Below are 22775 nucleotides of genomic sequence, written 5' to 3'. Positions count from 1 at the left end.
ATCCTTCCAACAACACGATGAAGGAGGCACTGATTTTTACAGATGCGCCCCATTTGACAGCTGAATAGCTGTGATGAGGAAACAGTCATGCTCATCACTGTCCCTTTAAACTAATGACCACAGACCTCAAGTGGGCATCAATGCTGTCCAGCTATCAGACTGTATTCCCTTCCATTAACTCTTCTCTCCTCAGATTTCCAGCATCTCCCCAGTCCTCACTCTCAGCCGATCCTGGTACTTCCTATGTCATAGAGAAAACTGGAGTAATCAAAGGAACTTCACCGTACTCCTACCAACTTCCATGTATTCTGTCTCCTGACTGTTCCTCCAACTGAAGGGCCTACTCTCCCAACTAGAACAACACCCCCACCTGTGCACTGGGTCCCACACCCTATCATCTACTCAAGGCCATCACTCAGCACTATCCCCTCTTCTTCCACATTATCGATTGTCCTGTGTGGCCATTTTCATCCTATGCATTGTTATTTCTCTTATCTTTGAAAAACTTTCTTGCCGGGGCACCTGGGTGGCTCAGTTGGTTAAGTGTCCGACTTGGGCTCAGGTCATGATCTCACGGTCCATGAATTCGACCCCCGCGTCAGGCTCTGTGCTGACAGCTCAGAGCCTGGAGCCTGCTTCAGATTCTGTGTCTCCCTCTCTCTCTGACCCTCCCCCATTCATGCTCTGTCTTTCTCTGTCTCAAAAATAAATAAACATTAAAAAAAAAAGAAAAACTTTCTTGCCTTTCTTAACGCCATTTCCCTTTCAGCGGCACCCCATTTCTTTGCTTCCCTTTATAGCAAATGCTTCAATCAGCTAATTGTTAATGCTTCCAGTTCCTCTCTTCCCATTCTCTCATAAACTGACTCCAATTAGGCTTTCACCCCCCACTATGCTACTCAGACTGCCCTTGTCAAGGTCACCAGCTGCCACATGGCTGAATCCAATAGGCAGATCTTAGTCTTCTCCCCTGACCTATCTACAGCATTTGCAACGATTGGTCATTTCCTCCTCCTGGGAACACCTTCTGCACTTGGCTTCCTGGTCACATACTCTTAGCTTTCTTCTTCCCTCAATGGCTGCTCCTTCTCCATTATTTTGGCTGGTTCCTCTACTTCCTCTCAGACTTCTTCACTGGAAGTGCTCCAAGGTCCAGGTTTTGAACTACTTATTTTCTAATACCTCTGGTCATCTCACCTAGTGTTACAGTTTTAGAATGTCATCTAAATGCTGTTGACTCCAAATTTGTCTCTGGCCCACACCATTCTCTTGAGCTCCAAGCTCTTATACCCCACTGGCTGCTTGATATCTCCACTTGAATGTCATATAGACATCTCAAATGTTAACAACACTAAGCTTCAGATCTTTTGCAATGAATGAGATGATGCACTCCCCTTTCAGGACTGAGGCTCCCATTCCACTAGCTCACAGCAAAGCCCCTGCCTAGGAATTGCTTTCAGCTGAAAGGAGCTGTCTTGCCTGATTGGAGTTTCCTTCCAATGCTCCCTTCCAGCTTCCTTCCAATGCCTGCTTGATGTGGGAGGTACAAAGACCTGGTCCCCTTGCCTCAATTTGAGACAGCTTTTTTTTTTTTTTTTTTTTTTTGAGAGACAGAGACAGAGCGTGAGTGGGGGAGGGGCAGAGAGAGAAGGAGACACAGAATCGGAAGCAGGCTCCAGACTCTGAGCTGTCAGCACAGAGCCCCATGCGGGGTTCGAACCCATGAACCCACAAGGTCATAACCTGAGCTGAAGTCGGACAGCTAACCAACTGAGCCACCCAGGTGCCCCTGAGACAACTCTTAAGAGTCATCCAGCTCCACATGGGATCAACTGAGGCCTCTGTCAAACCTGGATCATTTCTCCCTCTGTCCAACCCACTTCTACTCCTGTTACAGGTGGGGTCTTGCAAAGCTAATCCCTGTCTCAGATCTCTTTCCCAGGGAATATGGATAAAAGAGTAAATATTGAGACTGTTCCTAGGAAACAGACTCTAAAAACGGATTTCAGAACTGGATCACCAGCCCTTTGGCTGGGTATGAAAGCCTTATTACTGGTGGTTGGTGGAGTCTGTGGTATAGTGGTTTTTAAAGCTATCATCATTAATTGTTCTACCAGCAATTGAGAGGGGTGTTGATGTCTGCTATACTTGTGGATTTATCTACTCCTCCATTCAGTTCTATCAGTTTTTTATGTTCTGTTATTAAACGAATACAGTTAGGCTTGTTATATCTTCTTGAGATATGATAGCCTTCTATCATTACAAATATCCCTCTTTAATCCTGGTTATGTATCTTATTCCGAAGTATACTTTGTTTCCCTTAGTCTTGTTTAGTGATGTGAGTCAGTAAGTTTCACTTTTAGTCTCAGTCATATTTCCATATGCTTCTTTTCTTCTTCCTTGTTCAGGGCCCCCATTTAGATATACCTACCCTGAGAAGCTTCTGAAGACAGAATTTGTTATTACCTCCATTCATGTTGAGCATGGAATTTATTGAGCACAGATTGCATGTGTTTGTTTTAATTGTATTGAGCATGGAATTTGTATGTATTAGTTTTAATTATGGATTGGCTGCTCATGGGTCAGACATATATCTATTGTCCAAAATATGTGTGTGGGAGTGCAGTGGAAGGGATGATATAACATGACTGTACAGGGCTACTCCTTAGTTAGGGGCCTATGGATGTCTCCCTCCCTTAATGAAAAGTAGACAACATATATATCATTGATGACTAAATATATGATGAACCTAAAATATAAGATGATTCCCCTATAAGATTTACCCATGTTGCTTTTTCCCCAGCTGCTGTTAAGGTGCTCGATCCTTCCAGGGAAGGGAAGGACGCACTGGGGTGAGGCACTCACTTGATTCTGCTCAGCCCTCACCCGCACCATGGCCTCCCTCTTGGAGCTCACCTGCACCTACTTGACCCTCATTGTGCACGGCTATGAGGTGATGGTCACAGAGGCCAAGATCAATGCCCTCATTAAGGCAGCAGGTGTAAATGTTGAACCTTTCTGGCCAGGCTTGCTTGCAAAGGCCCTGGCCAGTATCAACACTGGGGCCTCATCCTCAATGTAGGGGCTGGTCGACCTGCCCCAGCAGCTGATGCTGCACCAGCAAAAGGTCCTGCTCCCTCCACCAGGGCTGCCCTGCTGCCACCTAGGAGAAGAAAGTGGAAGCAAAGAAAGAAGAATCAGAGGAGTCTGATGATGACATATGCTTTGGTTTCTCTGACCAAGCCTCTTCTGTAACCTGTTCAATAAAAAGTCGAACTATTTTTTAAAAAGCCTTATCCATGTTGACGCATGTAGCTCTAGCTTGTGCACATCCTGTTTAATAGTGCATTATATGAATACACTCTAATTTATCCATATTTTGGTAGATATTCATATAGAATATGCCTTTCAAACTGGTATTTAAAATGCTTGTTTATTCTGCCATACAACAAATAAAATAGTGAGGTCATACTTTTAGAAAGAAGTACTAAATGTACGAATTTTTCTCTCTTCTCTCACCATTTCCATCAGGGATAGCTCTTGCATATCTAAATATTATAATTTGTTTGATACCATTTAAAGCTAAGTAGTCTTCCCCCACCTGAAGTGCTTGGTAGTTCAGAATAAAATAATTAAGAGTGGGCTGTAACATGAGACTTTGCAGATATCCTTCTTTTCTGAGTGGGAGTATTGCAAGAGAAATGAAAAAGATGTCCACGGAATACTTATACACAAATGTTTATAGCAGTTTTTTTCATAGTAGACCCAACTGGAAATGACCCAAATTTCTATCAACAAAGTAAATGGATAAACATATTGTGGGATATTTATACAATGGAATACTAATTTGAATTAAAAAGTAAAATTATTGTTAACAGAATCTCAAAAACTGTTTTGTTTGTTTCTTTTTTAGAAACAGTGCATGAGCAGGGGAGAGGGGCAGAGAGAGAGAGAGAGAGATAATTGATCCCATGATCCTGGGATCATGACCCGAGCTGCAACCAAGAGTCTGATGTTCAACCAACTGAGCCACTCAAACGTCCCTGGTCGTATTTGGAAGATAACACCTTCACTAGGTTGTGAAAACTAAGCCAAGTGAAAAGGGGAGTGGGTTAGGGTAAGGCGTGGTTATATTAAACCAGCAAGAACAGGTTTTTGAGGAAGGAACATTTGAAGGAAGATCTTTAGAATGAGAATGAGCCAGACATAAAAAGAGCTAGGGGCAAGTACTTTGGGTTAAAGCAGCAGCAAGTGCAAAAGCCTGGCCACAGGAAAGGTCATGCTTTGTTGAAGAAGGGAGACCCCTTGTGGCTGAAGAGAAGACAATGAGCTAGGTGGAGAGCTGGTAAGAGATTAGGCTAGAGACAGAGGCAGGAACTAGATTATGTACAGCTCTACAACCCATGGTAAGGCATATACTTTTGAAATCAGCTTCATAGGGGTATAATATGTAATATGATAAATATTATAAATATATATAATTTACTTATGTATTGGGGTAAAATATATATTATATATCGGGGATAATATGTATTATTTATTTGTTATATATAATTTATTTATATATCATATATTGAGGCATCATATGTACTATATACGATAATACATATGTGTGTGTATGTGTGTGTATGTATACACACACATGTATATATATAAATAAGCTCTAGGCCCAACGTGGGGGTTGAACTCATGACCCAAGATCAAGAGTCACATGCTCTACAAACTAAACCAATGAGGTGCCCCTAGGATATAATGTATATTATATATTCATTTTACATATAATAAAAGCACTCATTTGAAGTATACAGTTTAGTGAGGTTAATTAACAATGTCAAATATGGTTACCTCGTAACCACAATCAAGATCCAAATAAAGAACATTTCCAGTACCCAGAGTGTTCTGTTCTTCCTCATTCTGGCCAACCTTCTCCATCCTCAGTCCTAACCCAACCATTTTCTTTTTTTTCTTTTCTTTTTTTTTTTTTTTTTGCCGTCTACAAAAGACCCATTTTATTTTATTTTATTTTATTTTTTTAATTTACATCCAAGTTAGCATATAGTGCAACAATGATTTCAGGAATAGATTCCCTAATGCCCCTTACCCATGTAGCCTATCTCCCCTCCCATAACCCCTCCATCAACCCTCTGTTTGTTCACCATATTTAAGAGTCTCCTATGTTTTGTCCCTCTCCCTGTTTTTTTAATTATTTTTGCTTCCCTTCCCATATGTTCATCTGTTTTGTATCTTAAAATCCTCATATGAGTGAAGTTATATGATATTTGTCTTTCTCTGACTAATTTCATGTAGCATAATACCCTCTAGTTCCATCCATGTAGTTGCAAATGGCAAGATTTCATTCATTTTGATTGCCGAGTAATACTCCATTGTGTGTGTGTGTGTGTGTGTGTGTGTGTATATATATATATATATATATATATATATATATATATATATATCACATCTTCTTTATCCATTCATCCAGTGTTGGACATTTGGGCTCTTTCCATACTTTGGCTATTGTTGATAGTGCTGCTATAAACATTGGGGTGCATGGGCCCCTTCTAAACAGCACACATGTATCCCTTGGATATAGTAGGGCAATTGCTGGATCATAGGGTAGTTCTATCTTTAATTTTTTGAGGAAGCTCCATACTGTTTTCCAGAGTGGCTGCACCAGTTTGCATTCCCACCAGCAGTGCAAAAGAGATCCTCTTTCTCCGCATCCTCGCCAACACCTGTTGTTGCCTGAGTTGTTAGTGTTAGCCATTCTGACATGTGTGAGGTGGTATTTCTTTGTGGTTTTGATTTGTATTTCCCTGATGAGGAGTGATGTTGAGCATTTTTTCATGTGTCGGTTGGCCATCTGGATGTCTTCTTTGGAGAAGTGTCTATTCAGGTCTTTTGCCCATTTCTTCACTGGATTATTTGTTTTTTGGGTGTTCACTTTGATAAGTTCTTTATAGATTTTGGATACTAACCCTTTATCTGATATGTCGTTTGCACATATCTTCTCCCATTCCATCAGTTGCTTTTTAGTTTTTCTGATTGTTTCCTTCGCTGTGCAGAAGCCTTTTATTTTGATGAGGTCCCAATAGTTCATTTTTGCTTTTGTTTCCCTTGCCTCTGGAGACGTGTTGAGTAAGAAGTTGCTGCGCCAAGATCAAAGAGGTTTTTGCCTGCTTTCTCCTCGAGGAGTTTGTTGGCTTCCTGTCTTACATTTAGGTCTTTCATTCATTGTGAGTTTATTTTTGTGTATGGTGTAAGAAAGTGGTCCAGGTTCATTCTTCTGCATGTCGCTGTCCAGTTTTCCCAGCACCACTAGAAGAGACTGTCTTTATTCCACTGGATCTTCTTTCCTGCTTTGCCAAAGATTAGTTGGCCATACGTTTATGGGTCCATTTCTGGGTTCTATATTCTGCCCCATTGATCTGAGTGTCTGTTCTTGTGCCAGTACTATACTGTCTTGATGATTACAGCTTTGTAATACAGCTTGAAGTCCGGGATTGTGATGCCTCCAGCTCTGGTTTTCTTTTCCAAGATTTCTTTGGCTATTTGGGGTCTTTTCTGGTTCCATACAAACTTTAGGATGGTTGTTCTAGCTCTGTGAAGAATGCTGGTGTTATTTTGATAGGGATTGCATTGAATATGTAGATTGCTTTGGGTAGTATTGACATTTTAACAATATTTGTTCTTCCTATCCAGGAGCATGGAATCTTTTTCTTTCTTTCTTTCTTCTTCTTCTTCTTCTTTTTTTTTTTTTTTTTTTTGTATCTTCTTCAATTTCTTTTGTAAGCTTTCTATAGTTTTCAGTGTATAGATTTTTCACCTCTTTGGTTACATTTATTCCTAGGTATTTTGTGGGTTTTGGTGCAATTGTAAATGGGATCTATTCTTTGATTTCTCTTTCTGTTGCTTCGTTGTTGGTGTATAGGAATGCCACTGAGTTCTGTGCATTGTTTTTATATCTTGTGACTTTGATGAATTCATGAATCAGTTCTAGCAGTTTTTTGGTGGAATTTTCTGGGTTTTCCATATAGAGTATCATGTCATCTGCGAAGAGTGAAAGCTTGACCTCCTCCTGGCCGATTTAGATGCTTTTATTTCTTTGTGTTGTCTGATTGCTGAAGCTAAGACTTCCAATAGTAGGTTAAATAACAGTGGCAAGAGTGGACAGCCCTATCTTGCTCCTGACCTTAGGTGGAAATCTCTCAGTTTTTCCCCATTGAGGATGATATTAGTGTTGGGTCCTTCATATATCGCTTTTATGATCTTGAGGTATGATCCTTCTATCCCTACTTTCTTAGGGTTTTTATCAAGAAAGGAGCTGTATTTTGTCCAATGCTTTCTCTGCATCTATAGAGAGGATCATGTGGTTCTTGTCCTTTCTTTTTTTGATGTGATGTATCACATTGATTGTTTTGTGGATATTGAACCAGCCCTGCATCCCAGGTACAAATCCCACTTGGTCGTGGTGAATAATTTTCTAAAGTATTGTTGGATCCGGTTGGCTAATATTTTGTTGAGGATATTTGCATCCATGTTCATCAGGGAAATTGGTCTATAGTTCTCCTTTTTCGTGAGGTCTTTGTCTGGTTTTGGAATCAAGGTAATGCTGACTTCATAGAAAGCGTTTGGAAGTTTTCCTTCCATTTCTATTTTTTGGAAGAGCTTCCAAAGAATAGGTGTTAAGTCTTCCTTAAATGTTTGGCAGAATTCTCCTGGAAAGCCATCTGGCCCTGGACTCTTGTTTTTTAGGAGATTTTTGATTACTAATTTGATTTGTTTACTGCTTATGGGTCTGCTCAAATTGTCTGTTTCTTCCTGTTTCAAGTTTTGGTAGTGTATATGTTTCTAGGAATTTGTCCATTTCTTACAGATTGCCCATTTTATTGGCGTATAATTGCTCATAATATTCTCTTATTATTGTTTGTATTTCTGCTGTGTTGGTTGTCATCACTCCTCTTTCATCCTGATTTTGTTTATATGGGTCCTTTCCTTTTTCTTTTTCATCAGTCTGGCTAGTGGTTTATCAATTTTGTTAATTCTTTCAAAAAACAGCTTCTGGTTTCATTGATTTGTTCTAGTGGGTTTTTTTTTTTTCTTGTTTCAATAGCATTAATTTCTGCTCTAATCTTTATTATTTCCTGTCTCCTGCTAGTTTGGGGTTTTATTTGCTGTTCTTTTTCCTGCTCTTTAAGGTGTAAGGTTATGTTGTGTGTATCTGAAACCTTTCTTCCTTCTTTAGGAAGGCCTGGATTGCTATGTATGAACTCCTCTTGTGAATTCCTTTGCTGTGTCCCAGAGGTTTTGGGCTGTGGTGTTACCATTTTCATTGGCTTCCATGTACTTTTTAATTTCCTCTTTAACTTCTTTGTTAGCCTATTCATTCTTTAGTAGGATGCTCTTTAGTCTCCAAGTATTTCTTATCTTTCCACATTTTTTCTTGAGCTTGATTTCGAGTTTCATAGCATTGTGGTCTGAAAATATGCACGGTGTGATCTTGATCTTTTAGTACTTGTTGGGGGATGATTTGTGTCCCAGCATGTGGTCTATTCTGGAGAACGTTCCATGTGCATTGGAGAAGAATGTGTATTCCACTGCTTTAGGATCAAATGTTCTGAATCTATCTGTTAAGTCTATCTGGTCCAGTGTGTCATTCAAAGCCATTGTTTCTTTGTTGATTTTCTGTTTAGATGATCTGTCCATTGCTGTAAGTGGGGTGTTGAAGTCCCCTACTATTATGGTATTATGTACCATATGAGTTTCTTTATGTTTGTGATGAATTGATTTATATATTTGGGTGCTGTCACATTTGGAGCATGAATGTTTACAATTGTTAGGTCTTCTTGGTGGTTAGACCCCTGAATTATGATATGCTTTTCTTCATCTCTTGTTACAGTCTTTATTTTATTTTTTTAAATTTTTTTTTAATGTTTATTTTTGAGGCCGAGAGAGACAGAGCATGAATGGGGGAGGGGCAGAGAGAGAGGGAGACACAGAATCGGAAGCAGGCTCCAGGCTCCGAGCCATCAGCCCAGAGCCTGACGCGGGGCTCGAACTCACGAACCATGAGATGGTGACCTGAGCTGAAGTCGGACGCTCAACCAACTGAGCCACCCAGGCTCCCCTACAGTCTTTATTTTAAAGTCTAGATTGCCTGATAGAAGTATGGCTACTCTGGCTTTCTTTTGGGGACAATTAGCATGATAGATGGTTCTTCATCCCCTTACTTTCAATCTGAAGGTGACTTTAGGTCTAAGTGGGTCTCTTGTAAACAGCATATAGATGTATCTTATTTCTTATCCATTCTGTTACCGTATGTCTTTTGATTGGAGCATTTAGTCCATTGACGTTTAGAGTGAGTACTAAAAGATAGGAATTTATTGCCATTATGTTGCTTGTAGACATGGAGTTTCTGGTGGTGTACTCTGGTCCTCTCTAGTCTTTGTTGCTTTTGGTATTTATTTATTTATCTATTTATTCATTTGCATCTTTTCTCCCCTCAGAAAGTCCCCCTTAATATTTCTTGCAGGGCTGGTTTAGCGTCATGAACTCCTTTAAATTTTATTTGTCTGGGAAACTTTTTTTTTTTAATTCTTTTTAATGTTTATTTATTTTTGAGAGAGACAGAGACAGAATGTTAGTGGGTTAGGGGCAGAGAGAGAGAGGGAGACACAGAATCTCAAGCAGGGTCCAGGCTCCAAGCTGTCAGCACAGAGCCCAACGCAGAGCTTGAATGCATGAGCTGTGAGATCATGACCTGACCCAAAGTCGGATGCTCAACCGACAGAGCCACCCAGGCACCCCTGTCTGGGAAATCTTTAATCTCTCCTTCTATTTTAAATGACAGTCTTGCTGGATAAAAAATTCTTGGCTACATATTTTTCTGATTCAGCACGTTGAATATATCCTGCCACTCCTTTCTGGTCTGCCAAGCGTCTGTGGCTAGGTCTGCTGCAAAGCTGATCTGTCTTCCCTTGTAGGTGAAGGACTTTTTCTCCATTGCTGCTTTCATGATTCTTTCCTCACCTGAGTTATTTTGTGAATTTTACTATGATATGCCTTGTTGATGGTTGGTTTTTGTTGAATCTAATGGGAGTCATCTGTGCTTCCTGGATTTTGATGTCTGTGTCTTTTCCCAAGTTAGGAAAGCTTTCCACTAAAATTTGCTAACATAACCCTTCCACCTCTTTTTCTCTCTTTTCATCTTCTGGCACCTCTATGATTCTGATGTTGTTCCTTTATAATGAATCACTGATTTCTCTAATTCTTAAATTGTACTCTTTTGCCTTAGTCTCCCTCTTTTTTTCTGCTTCATTATTCTCCATAAGTTTGTCCTGTATATCACTGATTCTCTGCTCTGCCCCATCCATCCTTGGGGCCATGGCATCCATTTGAGATTTTAGCTCAGTTATAGCATTTTTTATTTCATCCGGACTAGATTTTACTTCTTTTATCTTTGCAGAAAGGAATTCTGATCTATTTCCAACTCTAGCTGGTATTCTTATTATCGTGATTCTAAAGTCTGGTTCAGACATGTTGCTTGTATCTGTGTTGGTTATGTCGCTGGCTGTCGTTTCTTCCTGCTCTTTCTTTTGGGGTGATTTCCTTCATTTCATGATTTTGAAGGGAGAAAAGGAATTAATGACATAAAAAAATTAAAATAAAAAAATTAAAATGAAAAAATTAAAAACAACACACACACAAATCAAATAAATGATGCTAGATCCTAGGTATGTTTTGGTCTGGGTTTTGAAAATGGCTTGATAGATTAGAGAAAAAACGGGAAAGGGAAAAAAAAGGAAATTATTTGAAAATTTGAAAACATGGATACACTGAAATACAATAAAATGAAATGATGGAAGTAAAAGGAACTTGAAAAAAATTACACAAAAGTAAAAAATATAGTAGAAAAAAGTAATGAAAAATATGTTTAATAAAAATTGAAAATAAAAATAATTAGTTGCCTTTCTGTATTCAAGAAAAAGAAAGGAAATGAAAAAGAGAAAAAAAATTGAATAGATGGAATAGTGAACAGACTAAAATACGATTGAAATTACTTTGTTTTCCCCTTGAAGTCAAACTATGAAGCACTTTATAGTCCGTAAACTAAGCAGGCGGAGAGACTTGTGTTCCTGAAGAGTAAGGTTGGCCCAGTTGGGTGGGGCTTAGTGTAATGGCTCCATTCTCCACTAAATGGCACTGCTCAGCTTACTGGGGTGGATTATTCAGACGCTTGTAGGTGTGTATGCACATGCACGGGAGCCATGAAAATGGCGTCACCCACCTACCCAGTCTCTAGTATCAGAGCACTGTTCTTCCTGATCAGCAATCATGCACCCGTCCTTTGTCTCTGGCTTCCGTCTGGCTCCCCGCTTTTACACTGTCCGTGACCAAGCCGTCAGGTTGCCAGGTGGCACCTCCCTCCTGAGCTTTATCTCAGATGCAGCTGTTTTTCCTGACTCCTTACTTCTGAAGGACTGTGGCTTTGACTGCTCAGACCTTCTGGGGGAGGGTCTCACTGAGCACTGGCCGGGTGCTGGTCGGTCGCGCCCAAGAACATTTGCAAGACCGTGCTGCTGCTGATGCCCAGAGACTGTGGCCAGTGCCAGCCCGCCCCAGAGAAAGTTCACGTGATGGTGTAGCAGCAGCGTTTCAGGGATTATGGAAAATCGCAACACGCATCTGGTGCCAGGCTTCACCCCCAGGGACTTTGTTCCAGCACCAGCAAATGTGGTTGTTCTCCCAGGTCCACTGGGGCCTTTGCCTGTATGGGGAGGCCATACCGTGTCTACCAGATGTCCTCCCAGCAGGGGAACCACCTCTCTTGGGGTGGCCTGAAGAGCCCCAGATCCCACTCTGCTCCTGGGGATTCACCCTTCCCACCAGAGCACTGCCAGATATCGAGCTGTGGAGTTTCAGACTCTGCACTCCCCCTGTTCATAGTCTTAATGGAATTTAAACCTCTCCTTTTTCCTTTCTCCCTTTTTTTCAGTCCCTGCGGCTGTTTCCATTTTTCCATTTTCTCTCCGGATGCTTGGGGGGGAGGGGTGCTTTTCCCATATTCTCCCCCCTCCCCCACTTCGTCCTCTCTCCACAAGCAGAAACAGCTTCCTGCCCTCTGTGGCTTCTCTCTCCCCCAATTCACTTCTCCACGTTGTGTACCTGCTGAGTTCTGTGGTTCAGGCTGTGAAGATTGTTGTGTTAACCCTCAAATGAGTTTTCTAGGTGTGCAGGATGGTTTAGTGTTGATCTGGCTGTATTTCATGGATGCGAGACACACACACACAAAACTTCCATGCTGTTCTGCCAACTTGGCTCCTCCCTAAACCAACCACTTTCTTATTTCTATTATTATTGATTGGTTTTGCCTATTCTAGAATTTCATATAAAGGGAATCATAAGGAAGGTACTCTTTCATGTCTGGGATCCTTATCTCAGCACAAAGATGCCAATACAATTCAATAAGAAAGGGGTAATCTTTTCAACAAAGAGTGCTGGAATGATTTTATATCTGTAAGGAGAAAAACCAACCTTAGCTCTTACCTCACACCATACTCAAGACTTAATTCAAATTTATTTGTGGACCTAAGTAAGCATGGTAAAGCTATAATCTCATAACTCAGTGGCAGGCAAAGATTGCCTAGTTTGGACACTAAACAAGACAAGACCATTTACAATAAAATTGAACTTCATCAAAATTCAAAACCTCTGGGGCGCCTGGGTGGCGCAGTCGGTTAAGCGTCCGACTTCAGCCAGGTCACGATCTCGCGGTCCGTGAGTTCGAGCCCTGCGTCGGGCTCTGGGCTGATGGCTCAGAGCCTGGAGCCTGTTTCCGATTCTGTGTCTCCCTCTCTCCCTGCCCCTCCCCCGTTCATGCTCTGTCTCTCTCTGTCCCAAAAATAAATAAACGTTGAAAAAAAAAATTAAAAAAAAAATTAAAAACCTCTAAAATGTCTGCTCTTCACAAGACACTGAATAAAATGAAAAAGCAAGCCACAGGCTGGGAGAAAATATTCACAGTATATATACCCTACAAAGCATGTATAGAATATATAAAGAAGTCTTACAACTAAGTAATAAGACAAAAATCTAATAAAACAGGGCAGGAGATCTGAACAGACCCTTTGCAAAAGAAGATACGTGAATGGCCAGCAGGCACAGGAAAAGATGCTCTATATCTTGAGTTCCTAGAAAAGGAAAAAATTAAAACCATAATGAGATATCAACATACACCCAATAGAATCACTAAAATTAAAAAATATTGACAGTAACAAGTATGGGCAAGAATGTGGAGCAACCGGAATGCTCATATATTGCTAGTGGCTGTGCAGACTAGAGCAACTGCTGTGGAAAACAATTTGGTGGTTTCTTATAAAAATATACCTACTGTATGCCCAGGAATTTAATTCCACTTTATCTCTACTATTTATTAGCTATGCTTTGTTGTTGTCGTTGTTCAGTGTTGCTCTAAGGTTTACAACACGCACTGTTACTTTATTATAATCTACCTTAGAATGCTATTATCCTGCTTCACAAATAATGTCTGACCCTTACAATAGGGTGCTTTCCTATCCTTTGTGCTGTTGGCATCACACATTTATTTTATCTCTATGTTTGCTATAGAACCCATAATACATTGTTAATGGTTTTGCTCTCAATATCCATTATCTTTGAAAGAAATAAAACAATGACAAAGAACATTGTTTTAAATTTTTTTTAATGTTTATTTATTTTTGAGAGAGAGAGAGAGACCAGGGGAGCGGCAGAGGCAGAGGGAGATCCAGAATCCGAAGTAGGCTCCTGGCTCCCAGCTGTCAGCATACAGCCTGATGAGGGGCTCAAACTCACAAACTAGGAGATCATGACCTAAGCCAGAGTCAGATGCTTAATTGATTGAGCCACGCAGGTGCCACACAAAGAAAATTGTTTTAATATTTACTCATATATGTACCATTTCCAGCATTTTCATTACATGGATTAATCCGATTTTCACCTGGTGTCCTTTTTTGTTTAACATTTCTTGTTCACACTGGCTGATGATGAATCCTCCTAATTGTTTATCTGTTCACCTTTACTTTTTAAATTACCAATAACTTACTTATATGACTTAATATAATGCTGTCTAGATAGCAGGCTTTTAATAAAGGTATTTGACTTTCACATATGCATTAAATGGGCTCTTAATAATCTTCCATTAGTCAGAAAAAGCAAATTGTTTTTATAATTATTGCAAAGTAGAATCTTATTTTGAGATACTAATTATTTCCGATTATTATTAATTAAGTAACTAAGGGATGGCACCTTGAGAAGAAGATTGGTGAGGCAGAAAAACTGAGAGATTTCTTATTATTTTGTAAACATAAAATATTCGGGAGTGAACTTTTTTTTTAAAGATTTTATTTTTTTAAGCAATCTCTACACCCAATGTAAGACTGAAACTCACAACTCTGAGATCAAGAGTCATGTGCTTTCCCGACCAAGCCAGCCAGGCACCCAGGTAGTGAGTTTAGTGATCACCAGATTGATAGACTAGTAGGTGAAACTGATTCTATTATAAATCCCAGAGAAAACAATTGATTCTTTAAAATGTGCATGTTTTGGGGCGCCTGGGTGGCGCAGTCGGTTAAGCGTCCGACTTCAGCCAGGTCACGATCTCTTGGTCCAGGAGTTCGAGCCCCGCGTCAGGCTCTGGGCTGATGGCTCAGAGCCTGGAGCCTGTTTCCGATTCTGGGTCTCTCTCTCTCTCTCTGCCCCTCCCCCGTTCATGCTCTCTCTCTGTCCCAAAAATAAATTAAAAAAAAAAACGTTGAAAAAAAAAATTAAAAAAAAAAAATGTGCATGTTTTGTTCTCAAAAGGGCACAACTGTAATATATTATACTGCCAGACAGATGTAGATGCTTATCGACCAATTTAGACATGTAGAAATGCTAAGAAGGAATTAGGTAAAAGTTGTCACTTAAACTGAGACTCTTAGACTCCTGCAAAAACTGTATCAGAGGGACTTCCGCATTAATACTCAGGAGTTTTTTTTCTTGAACTAGTTTCACAGTGGAGAGAGGCTTTTTCTTTAAAAGTGCACTTAAAAGATGTTTATTACACTTGTTTTTATTTACACTTCTGTAATAAAAATATATGTATATAAATACAATGTATAAAGTTACTATCATATATAACGTAGAATATATATTAGAATACATATAATATACAAATGTATATTTATATATCTGCTGTATAAATATAGCAAAAAAATGTGCCATGATGAGACCTTTAGACTTTAGAAAGATGACTGTCATTATTGTCAAGAGCAAGGAGTAAAAGCTGTGGGGTGTGGGGAGGAATGGGAAAGAGGATGGTAAAAAAAAATCAATTGAGCAATTAAATGTAATTTGGGTCAAGAATAAACATTTTCTGAGGGCTTACTCTGTGCCTACAGGAAGATCTGTCTTTCAGGAGTTTATGATTCACTCAGGGAAACACCTAAGTGATAATTATAGTGAAAATATGTTCAGCTTTATTCTTGAAAAATATTTTGGGGCGCCTGGGTGGCTCAGTCGGTTAAGCGTCTGACTTCAGTTCAGGTCATCATCTCACAGTTCGTGAGATCGAGCCCCGTGTCGGGCTCTGTGCTGACAGCTCAGAGCCTGGAGCCTGCTTCACGTTCCGTGTCTCCCTCTCTCTCTGCCCCTTCCCTGTTCATGCTCTGTCTCTCTCTGTCTCAAAAATAAATAAACATTAAAAAATTAAAAAAAAAAGAAAGAAAAATATTTTTCACTGGATATAAGTTTCTTGGCTGACAATTTTTCTAGAACTTTAAAGATATTATCCCATTGTCTTCTGGCTTGCACAATTTTTGAAAAGACATCTATGATAATTCTTATCTTTGTTTCTCTGTATGTGATGTGTCTTTTCCTATTGTTGCTTTCAAACTTTCTGTTTATCGGATTCTCTCTTTTTTTTTTTTTTTTTAGCACCTGGATCATGATGTAAGTGATATGTGTGTGTTTATATCCTGTTTGTAGTTCATTGGATTTCCTTGATATGTGGGTTGATAATTTCATAAAATTTAGAAACTGTTTGCTCATTAGTTTTCCAAATACCTTTTCTGTTCCCCTTCTCTCTCTTCTACAGGGATTCTAATTACCTGTACATTCAATCACTTGATAATTATGTCACAAATTCCTAAAGCTTTGGGTTTTCTTCCAGCCTTTTTCCTTCTGTGCTTCATCTTGCACTGTTTCTATTGGGATGTAAGCTTACTGATCTTTTCTTCTGTAGTTTTTTTTTTTAATGTTTATTTATTTTTGAGAGAGACAGAGACAGAGTGCAAGTGGGGGAGGGGCAGATGAGAGAGGGAGACACAGAATCCAAAGCAGGCTCCAGGCTCTGAGCTGTCAGCACAGAGCCTGATGTGGGGCTCGAACTCATGAACCGGGAGATCATGACCTGAGCTGAAGTCGGATGTTTAACTGACTGAGCCACCCAAGCGCCCCTCTTCTGTAGTTTTTAACTTAATATCAGTCTCACAGTGAACTTTCTCTCAGATATGGTATTTTTATCTTTAGAAGAAGTTTTATTTGGTTCCTTTTTATGTCTTCCATTGCCCTCCTCATTATGTTCATACTTTCTTTTACATTATGGAACATATGGAACATATTTATAATAGCTGCTATAATGTCTTTATTTGCTAAGTATATCATCTCTGTCATTTTTGGATCTGTTTATAGTGACTGTTTTTGTCCTGAAACTGCATTTTTCTCCTTCATCTTACATATGGCAAATTTTTAATTGGATGCTGGAAGTAATGAATATTATATTCTTGAGTTCTATCTTTTGTTACATTTCTTTACAGAATATTTGATTTTTTTTCCTGTCGATCAGTTTAGTTAGTTGCAGATCAATTTGATTCTTTCAAGGCCCTTCATGAAGTTCTTTAAGTCAGGTCTAGAGACCTTCAGGGCTAATTTAGTTACACTTCTTCTTCTTCCTTTTTTTTTTTTTTTAAAGTAGGCTCTATGCCCAATGTGGGGTTTGAACTCACAACCCTGAGATTAAGAGTCCCATGCTCTACCAACTGTGCGAGCCAGCACCCCAAATTAAGCTACACTTCTTTTTTTTTTTAAGTTTATTTATTTTGAGAGAGAGAGCAAGTGGGGCAGGGGCAGAGAGAGAGAGGGAGAGAGAGAATCCCAAGCAGGCTCCACACTGTCAGTGCAAAGCCCGATGCAGGGCTCAAACTCACAAACCGTGAGACCATGACCTGAGCCAAAACCAAGTGTCAGATACTTAACTGACTGAGCCACCCAGGCGCCCCTGAAGCTACACTTCTAAGGTACGGCCATTCTGGTATCTCTACTGACTGCCCTGTGTATCCATGGATGTCTCTATGTTTCCCATAGTGGAAACTGGAATGATTTCCGGATCTGGGAATAATTTGGCTTCTTGTTGTTTGTATCTACCTGGTAATTGGTCTTCCCCACAGGTTCCTGCTTAAGTTCATGAGGTTTCTCCCTATGCACACACGGATCAGCATTCAGTCAAAGACTCAAGGAGATGCTGATGTAAATTTCTGGAATTCTTTGTCTGCATCACTGCTTCCTTTTAATATCTTGCCCCATGAATTCTAGTGCTCTTAACCTCCCCATACTCCTCTGTCTCCCCAAAAGAATGAGATGGGCTCAAAAGATTGGGCTTTGTTTAGATTCTCCTTCCCTGTACTACAGTTGGGAAATTACCCCTTGGCAGGAAGTCTTGAAATGGTAGAGCCTACTTTGTTTTCCTTTTCTTAGGGACCCCTGTACTGCCTCTTGTCCAATGTCTGAAAATGGTTGTTTCTGATATTTTTACAGGTTTTTTTTTTTACTTCTAATTACATACCCTCTTACCCATGCATGACTGGAGGAGTAAACCCAGGAATACTTATATTTCATTCTAAGAGAAATACACATAAAAAGTGTTGTGCTTTTTTGAGTGAAAGCAGAGTATTTGATGTCTTGTTTATATTTTTCAAAGTATCATTTTGATTACCTTGTAGAAAAAAAATTGGAGTGAAGTAAGAGTGGAATCAAAACAACAAGTGAAAGAATAGTGCTGGAATCTTAGTAAGAGGTGTTAGTGGCTAGGTCTAGGTTTGTGGTGAGATCGATGAGATAGAAACACAGGACTCAGTCATAGATTGACTGTTCAGCGTGGTTTGGGAATTGCATGATGGGAGAGGATGAATAGAAGGTCAGATAAAAGGCAGGGAGAATCAAGACCTTTATTTTGAACATAGTATGTTTGTGAGGCCTATTAGACATCTAAGAGGAGATATCAGTAGGCAATCACATCTGTAAGTCACAAGCTCAGGAGCAATGTATAGACCAGAGATACACATTTGAGATTTGTAGGCATGTGGTTTTTATAGTTATGAGAATGGATAAAGCCATACGAAGGAGGTGGGTTGTTAAAGTACTAAAACTTGACAGCCTCTCAGGTAGATCATGCGATAGATTCTTAGTTTATTTGTAAATGTCCATCTCTAGAACAAGAGAGAAGGTCAAGCAGATATCGGCCTTTTTGGGGGAATGTTCAGTGCAGACCAACTCGGTAGCGGACATGCAGCGGATGTTCAAGAAGCTCAGGTTCCTGAGGGAATAATTCATTACAGTGTGGAAGGCACGACTGACTGTTACTATGCGTGTGTTTCCCAGGAGAGTTGTCAGGTAAATAACCAAGAAGACCAGGAAGAACACGCCCTGTAGTTTGGATGGTTGGAAAACCCTAAGAAAATGAATTCAGTGACAACTGATTGATCGTTCATTGCCAATGGTGTCACAACTACAAAACAATGAGAAAAAGAAACCATAATAAAATGAACCCCAAATGGGTTTGTCAACATACGGGTTGTGTCAAACTGTTTTGGGTGCAAAGCAGCCTGGACTGTGGGGGGAAGTGTGCAGGGCTGTCCTCAGGGACACCATCCCAGCTCCTCGCCAGACCCACCTTGCCCGCTCAAGCCCAGGCACCTCCTTCAGGGGCTTCTGTGGCTGCCAGAGGGTAAGAATAAGTGCAGACTTGATCCAAATCTGCGTGAGTCTCTGCGTTAGAGTGAGCTCATTTCTCACTAGCTAAGCAAAACCTCCCTCCTGCCATTGTTTTCACTATATTATTTAAATGTATTTATATAAAGGTCTTTTTATTACTATTAATATAATAAATGTTTATGGATAAAAATAATACCAAAAAGATGCTTACCGCCCACAGAATCAGTTTTATTTCAATGTATTTCTTTCTACTCTTATTCTCTTTTTTTCTTCCCTTCTCCCCTCAGCCATTCTCTTTCTCCGTGTCTCTGTATTTGTAGCTGTATGTATATACATACATATATGCACCTATAGTTTCACAAAATAGAAATCTTAGTTTATATTCCACTTTGTATCTTTTTTTTTTACTATTGTCATAGCACAAACATTTTCCTATAGCTTTCAGTATATTTGAATGTACAATTTCTAATGGCTGCATAACATTATATTATGTGGAAGTATATATTAAAATGTGTTTAATTAATCTCGTATTGTTGAACATTTACATTGCTTTCATGATTTTGTCACTATAGAAATACTATGATAAGCATCTTTTACATAATTATATTTGATCCTTTGCTAATTTATTCAAGATGAATGTTTAAGTTCTGTGCTTTTTAACAGATTTCTTGAGAATTTTTTTGAGGGGAGCAATTTCTCCTTTGTATGGAGTTTATCTTTCTTAATAAGATCAATTCTGTTTTTAGAGTTCATTATGTATTCAGAATTCTTTTAAATGTCCCCTTTATTTATTTTTCTCTTCTTTTTTAGTTAACATACAGTGTAGTCTTGGCTTCAGAAGTAGAACCCAGTGATTCATCTCTTACATATGACACCCCGTGCTCATCCCAACAAGTGCCCTCCTTAATGCCCGTCACCCATTTAGCCCTTCTCTCACCCCCACCCCTCTAGCAACCCTCAGTTTGTTCTCTGTATTTAAGTGTCTCTGATGGTTTGCCTCCTTCTCTGTTTTTATCTTATTTTTCCTTCCCTTCTCCTGTGTTCATCTGTTGAGTTTCTCAAATTCCACATATGAGTGAAATCATATGATATCTTTCTCTTGGCTTATTTCGCTTAGCATAATACGCTCTAGTTCCATCCACATTAGTATTCAGAAATTTCAATCAACCCATTAGTTTTAGGACAATTTCTTTGATATATTTCCTCATTGCTAAAACTGTTGTTAAACCAAGACTTCCCCTCTATCAAATATTTTGTATTTCCTAGGGGAAGAATCAAAATGATCACCAACTTTCTATTATTCATTTAAACTTTGAGGCAATACCGGGTTCTTTCCCAGAGCATCTGTTCTAGATTCGGAGTGAGTGAACTGTAGTGGAAAGAGCAGACTTTGTTACCAGGTAGATTTGAATCCCAGCTTTGCCCCTCTAATCCTAGACAAGTGATTGCTGTAATCTCTCTGTGTAAGTCTCAGTTTATTTATCTAAATGATAAAGATCATTGTATCCGTCCCATAAGTTTTTTTTTAAGAAGGATTAAATTTGATTATATATTAGTCCATGTAAAAATCTCTTAATATACACGTGCTCCTCAGATCTATCTTCCAAATGTTTCCCACCTGTGTTCTTATCAGATCTACTGCTAACCCCCTAGTCCAGGCTACCATCACCTGCCTCTGGGACTGTGCAACAGCCTCCTCACTGACCTCCCAGCCTCCACTCTTGCCTCTATTAGTCTATTCTCCTTACTGAAGCCAGAGTGACTCTTTCTTAAAATTTTGTTTTGTTTTTTAATTTATTTGAGAGAGAGACAGAGAACACAAAAGGGGGAGAGAGGGGCAGAAGGAGAAAGAGAATCTCAAAGCTCTGTGCTCAGTGTGAAGTCCAATGCAGGGCTCAATCCCATGACCCTGGGATGGGCCCCCAACATAACAGTGGTTAAACTTACGATTTTTTGACTCTACAATGGTGTGAAAGCAATAGGCATTCAGTAGAAACTGTACTTCAGGTTGTGAATTTTGGTCTTTTCCAGGGGTAGTGATATGCAGTACTGTTCTCGCTCGTGATGCTGAGGGGGGGCCGCAACTCCCAGTCAGCCAGGCAGTGTACAGACAACGATTCTGTACCCGTTGAACCATTCTGTTTTTCACTTTCAGTACAGTATTCACTAAATTACATGAGATCTTCAATACTTCATTTTAAACAGGCTTTGTCCAACTGTGGGCTAATGTGTTCTGAGCACACTTAAGGTAGGCTAGGCTAAGCTAGGATGTTCAGTAGTTTGGGAGTGTTAAATGCATTTTGACTTACAATATTTTCAATTTACAATGAGTTTATTGGGGTGTAACCCCATCGTAAGTCAAGGATGATGTGTAGATACAAATCCTGCTGTCCCACTTCCAGTGCTTTCTCATCACACAAGGAGAAAGCCTCGAATGTCCTGGCCTCTGAGGTCTGTGTGATCTGGCCCCTGACTACTCAGACATTAATTCTTACCCCTTGTCTTAGTCTCACTTGGCTTCATCCCCACTAGGCTTGTTGCTGTTTTCAACTACACCAAGCATGTTCCCACTGTTCTTTTCATATATACAATGCAAATTTATTCAGTCTTTAAAAAGAAAGGCATACTGCCTTTTGCAACAATGCAGATGAACTTTGGGGACAATATGCTAAGTGAAATAACCCAGACACAGAAAGTAAAAAATCAAACAAACAAACTTCATGATATCACTTACATGTGGCATCTTAAAAAGTTTAGTGCATCGAAGCAGAGGGTAGAACAGTGGTTATGAATGTCAGGGAGGTGGGGGAAGCGTGGAGATGTTGGTCAATGGGTATGAAGTAACAGTTATATATGATGAGTAAGTCTTGAGATCTAAAGTACAACATGGTGACTCTGGGTGATAAAACTGTATTGAATAGTACAATTTTTCAAAGAAAGAATATTTCAGATACTCTTATAAAATGGTAACAATGTAAGGATGTACATAATTATTAGAAATAAAATAAGATAGGGGCGCCTGGGTGGTGCAGTCGGTTAAGCGTCCGACTTCAGCCAGGTCACGATCTCGCGGTCTGTGAGTTCGAGCCCCGCGTCGGGCTCTGGGCTGATGGCTCAGAGCCTGGAGCCTGTTTCCGATTCTGTGTCTCCCTCTCTCTCTGCCCCTCCCCCGTTCATGCTCTGTCTCTCTCTGTCCCAAAAATAAATAAACGTTGAAAAAAAATTAAAAAAAAAGAAATAAAATAAGATAAAGACATATGTATAACATAGGTTTTTAAGAGAGCTACTAAGCATGTTCCCATTTGCTGTCCCCTCTGCCTAGAATTTTTCCCCTAGATATTTGCACAATTTATTCCCCTTTCCCTCTCTCCTCCCTTGTCACCTCCTTGGAGAGGGGTGCCCTACCCTCTCAACTGTAAGAGAATTCCTTGTTATCCCCTTAGTTTATTCATTTCTCTTTATGACACTAACCATTATCTGACATTTAATAAGACATAGAGATGTATATTTAATTTCTGTCTTCCCAACCAGAATATAAACTCTGTGAGGCCATCTCCTTAATTTTGTTCACCCCTCCAGTCTTAATGCCTAGTGTGATATCTGGCATACTGAAAGGTGCTCAATACATTTTCTTGAATAAATGCATGAAGGAACAAGTAAATCAATGTCTGTTTTTAAAATTATTTTGGGATCCAGTACATTTTTTGGGGGATAAAACCCTAGATTAATTCATTTCTACTTTATCTAAC

At 39.6% G+C, this 22775-nt stretch overlaps 1 pseudogene; it reads left to right on the top strand.

Annotated features, from left to right (window-relative positions):
• Window positions 1–2893: 2893 nt before the first annotated feature.
• On the top strand, window positions 2894–3287 carry LOC112865157 (large ribosomal subunit protein P1 pseudogene; annotated as a pseudogene).
• The last annotated feature ends 19488 nt before the right edge of the window (window positions 3288–22775 follow it).

This window comes from Puma concolor, chromosome C1 (assembly GCF_028749965.1).
Source record: "Puma concolor isolate L17-30 chromosome C1, mPumCon1.1.hap2, whole genome shotgun sequence".
NCBI classification, from domain to species: domain Eukaryota; kingdom Metazoa; phylum Chordata; class Mammalia; order Carnivora; family Felidae; genus Puma; species Puma concolor.
The sequence above is the reverse complement of the archived record's forward strand: the minus strand, read 5'-3'. Positions and strand labels throughout refer to the sequence as shown.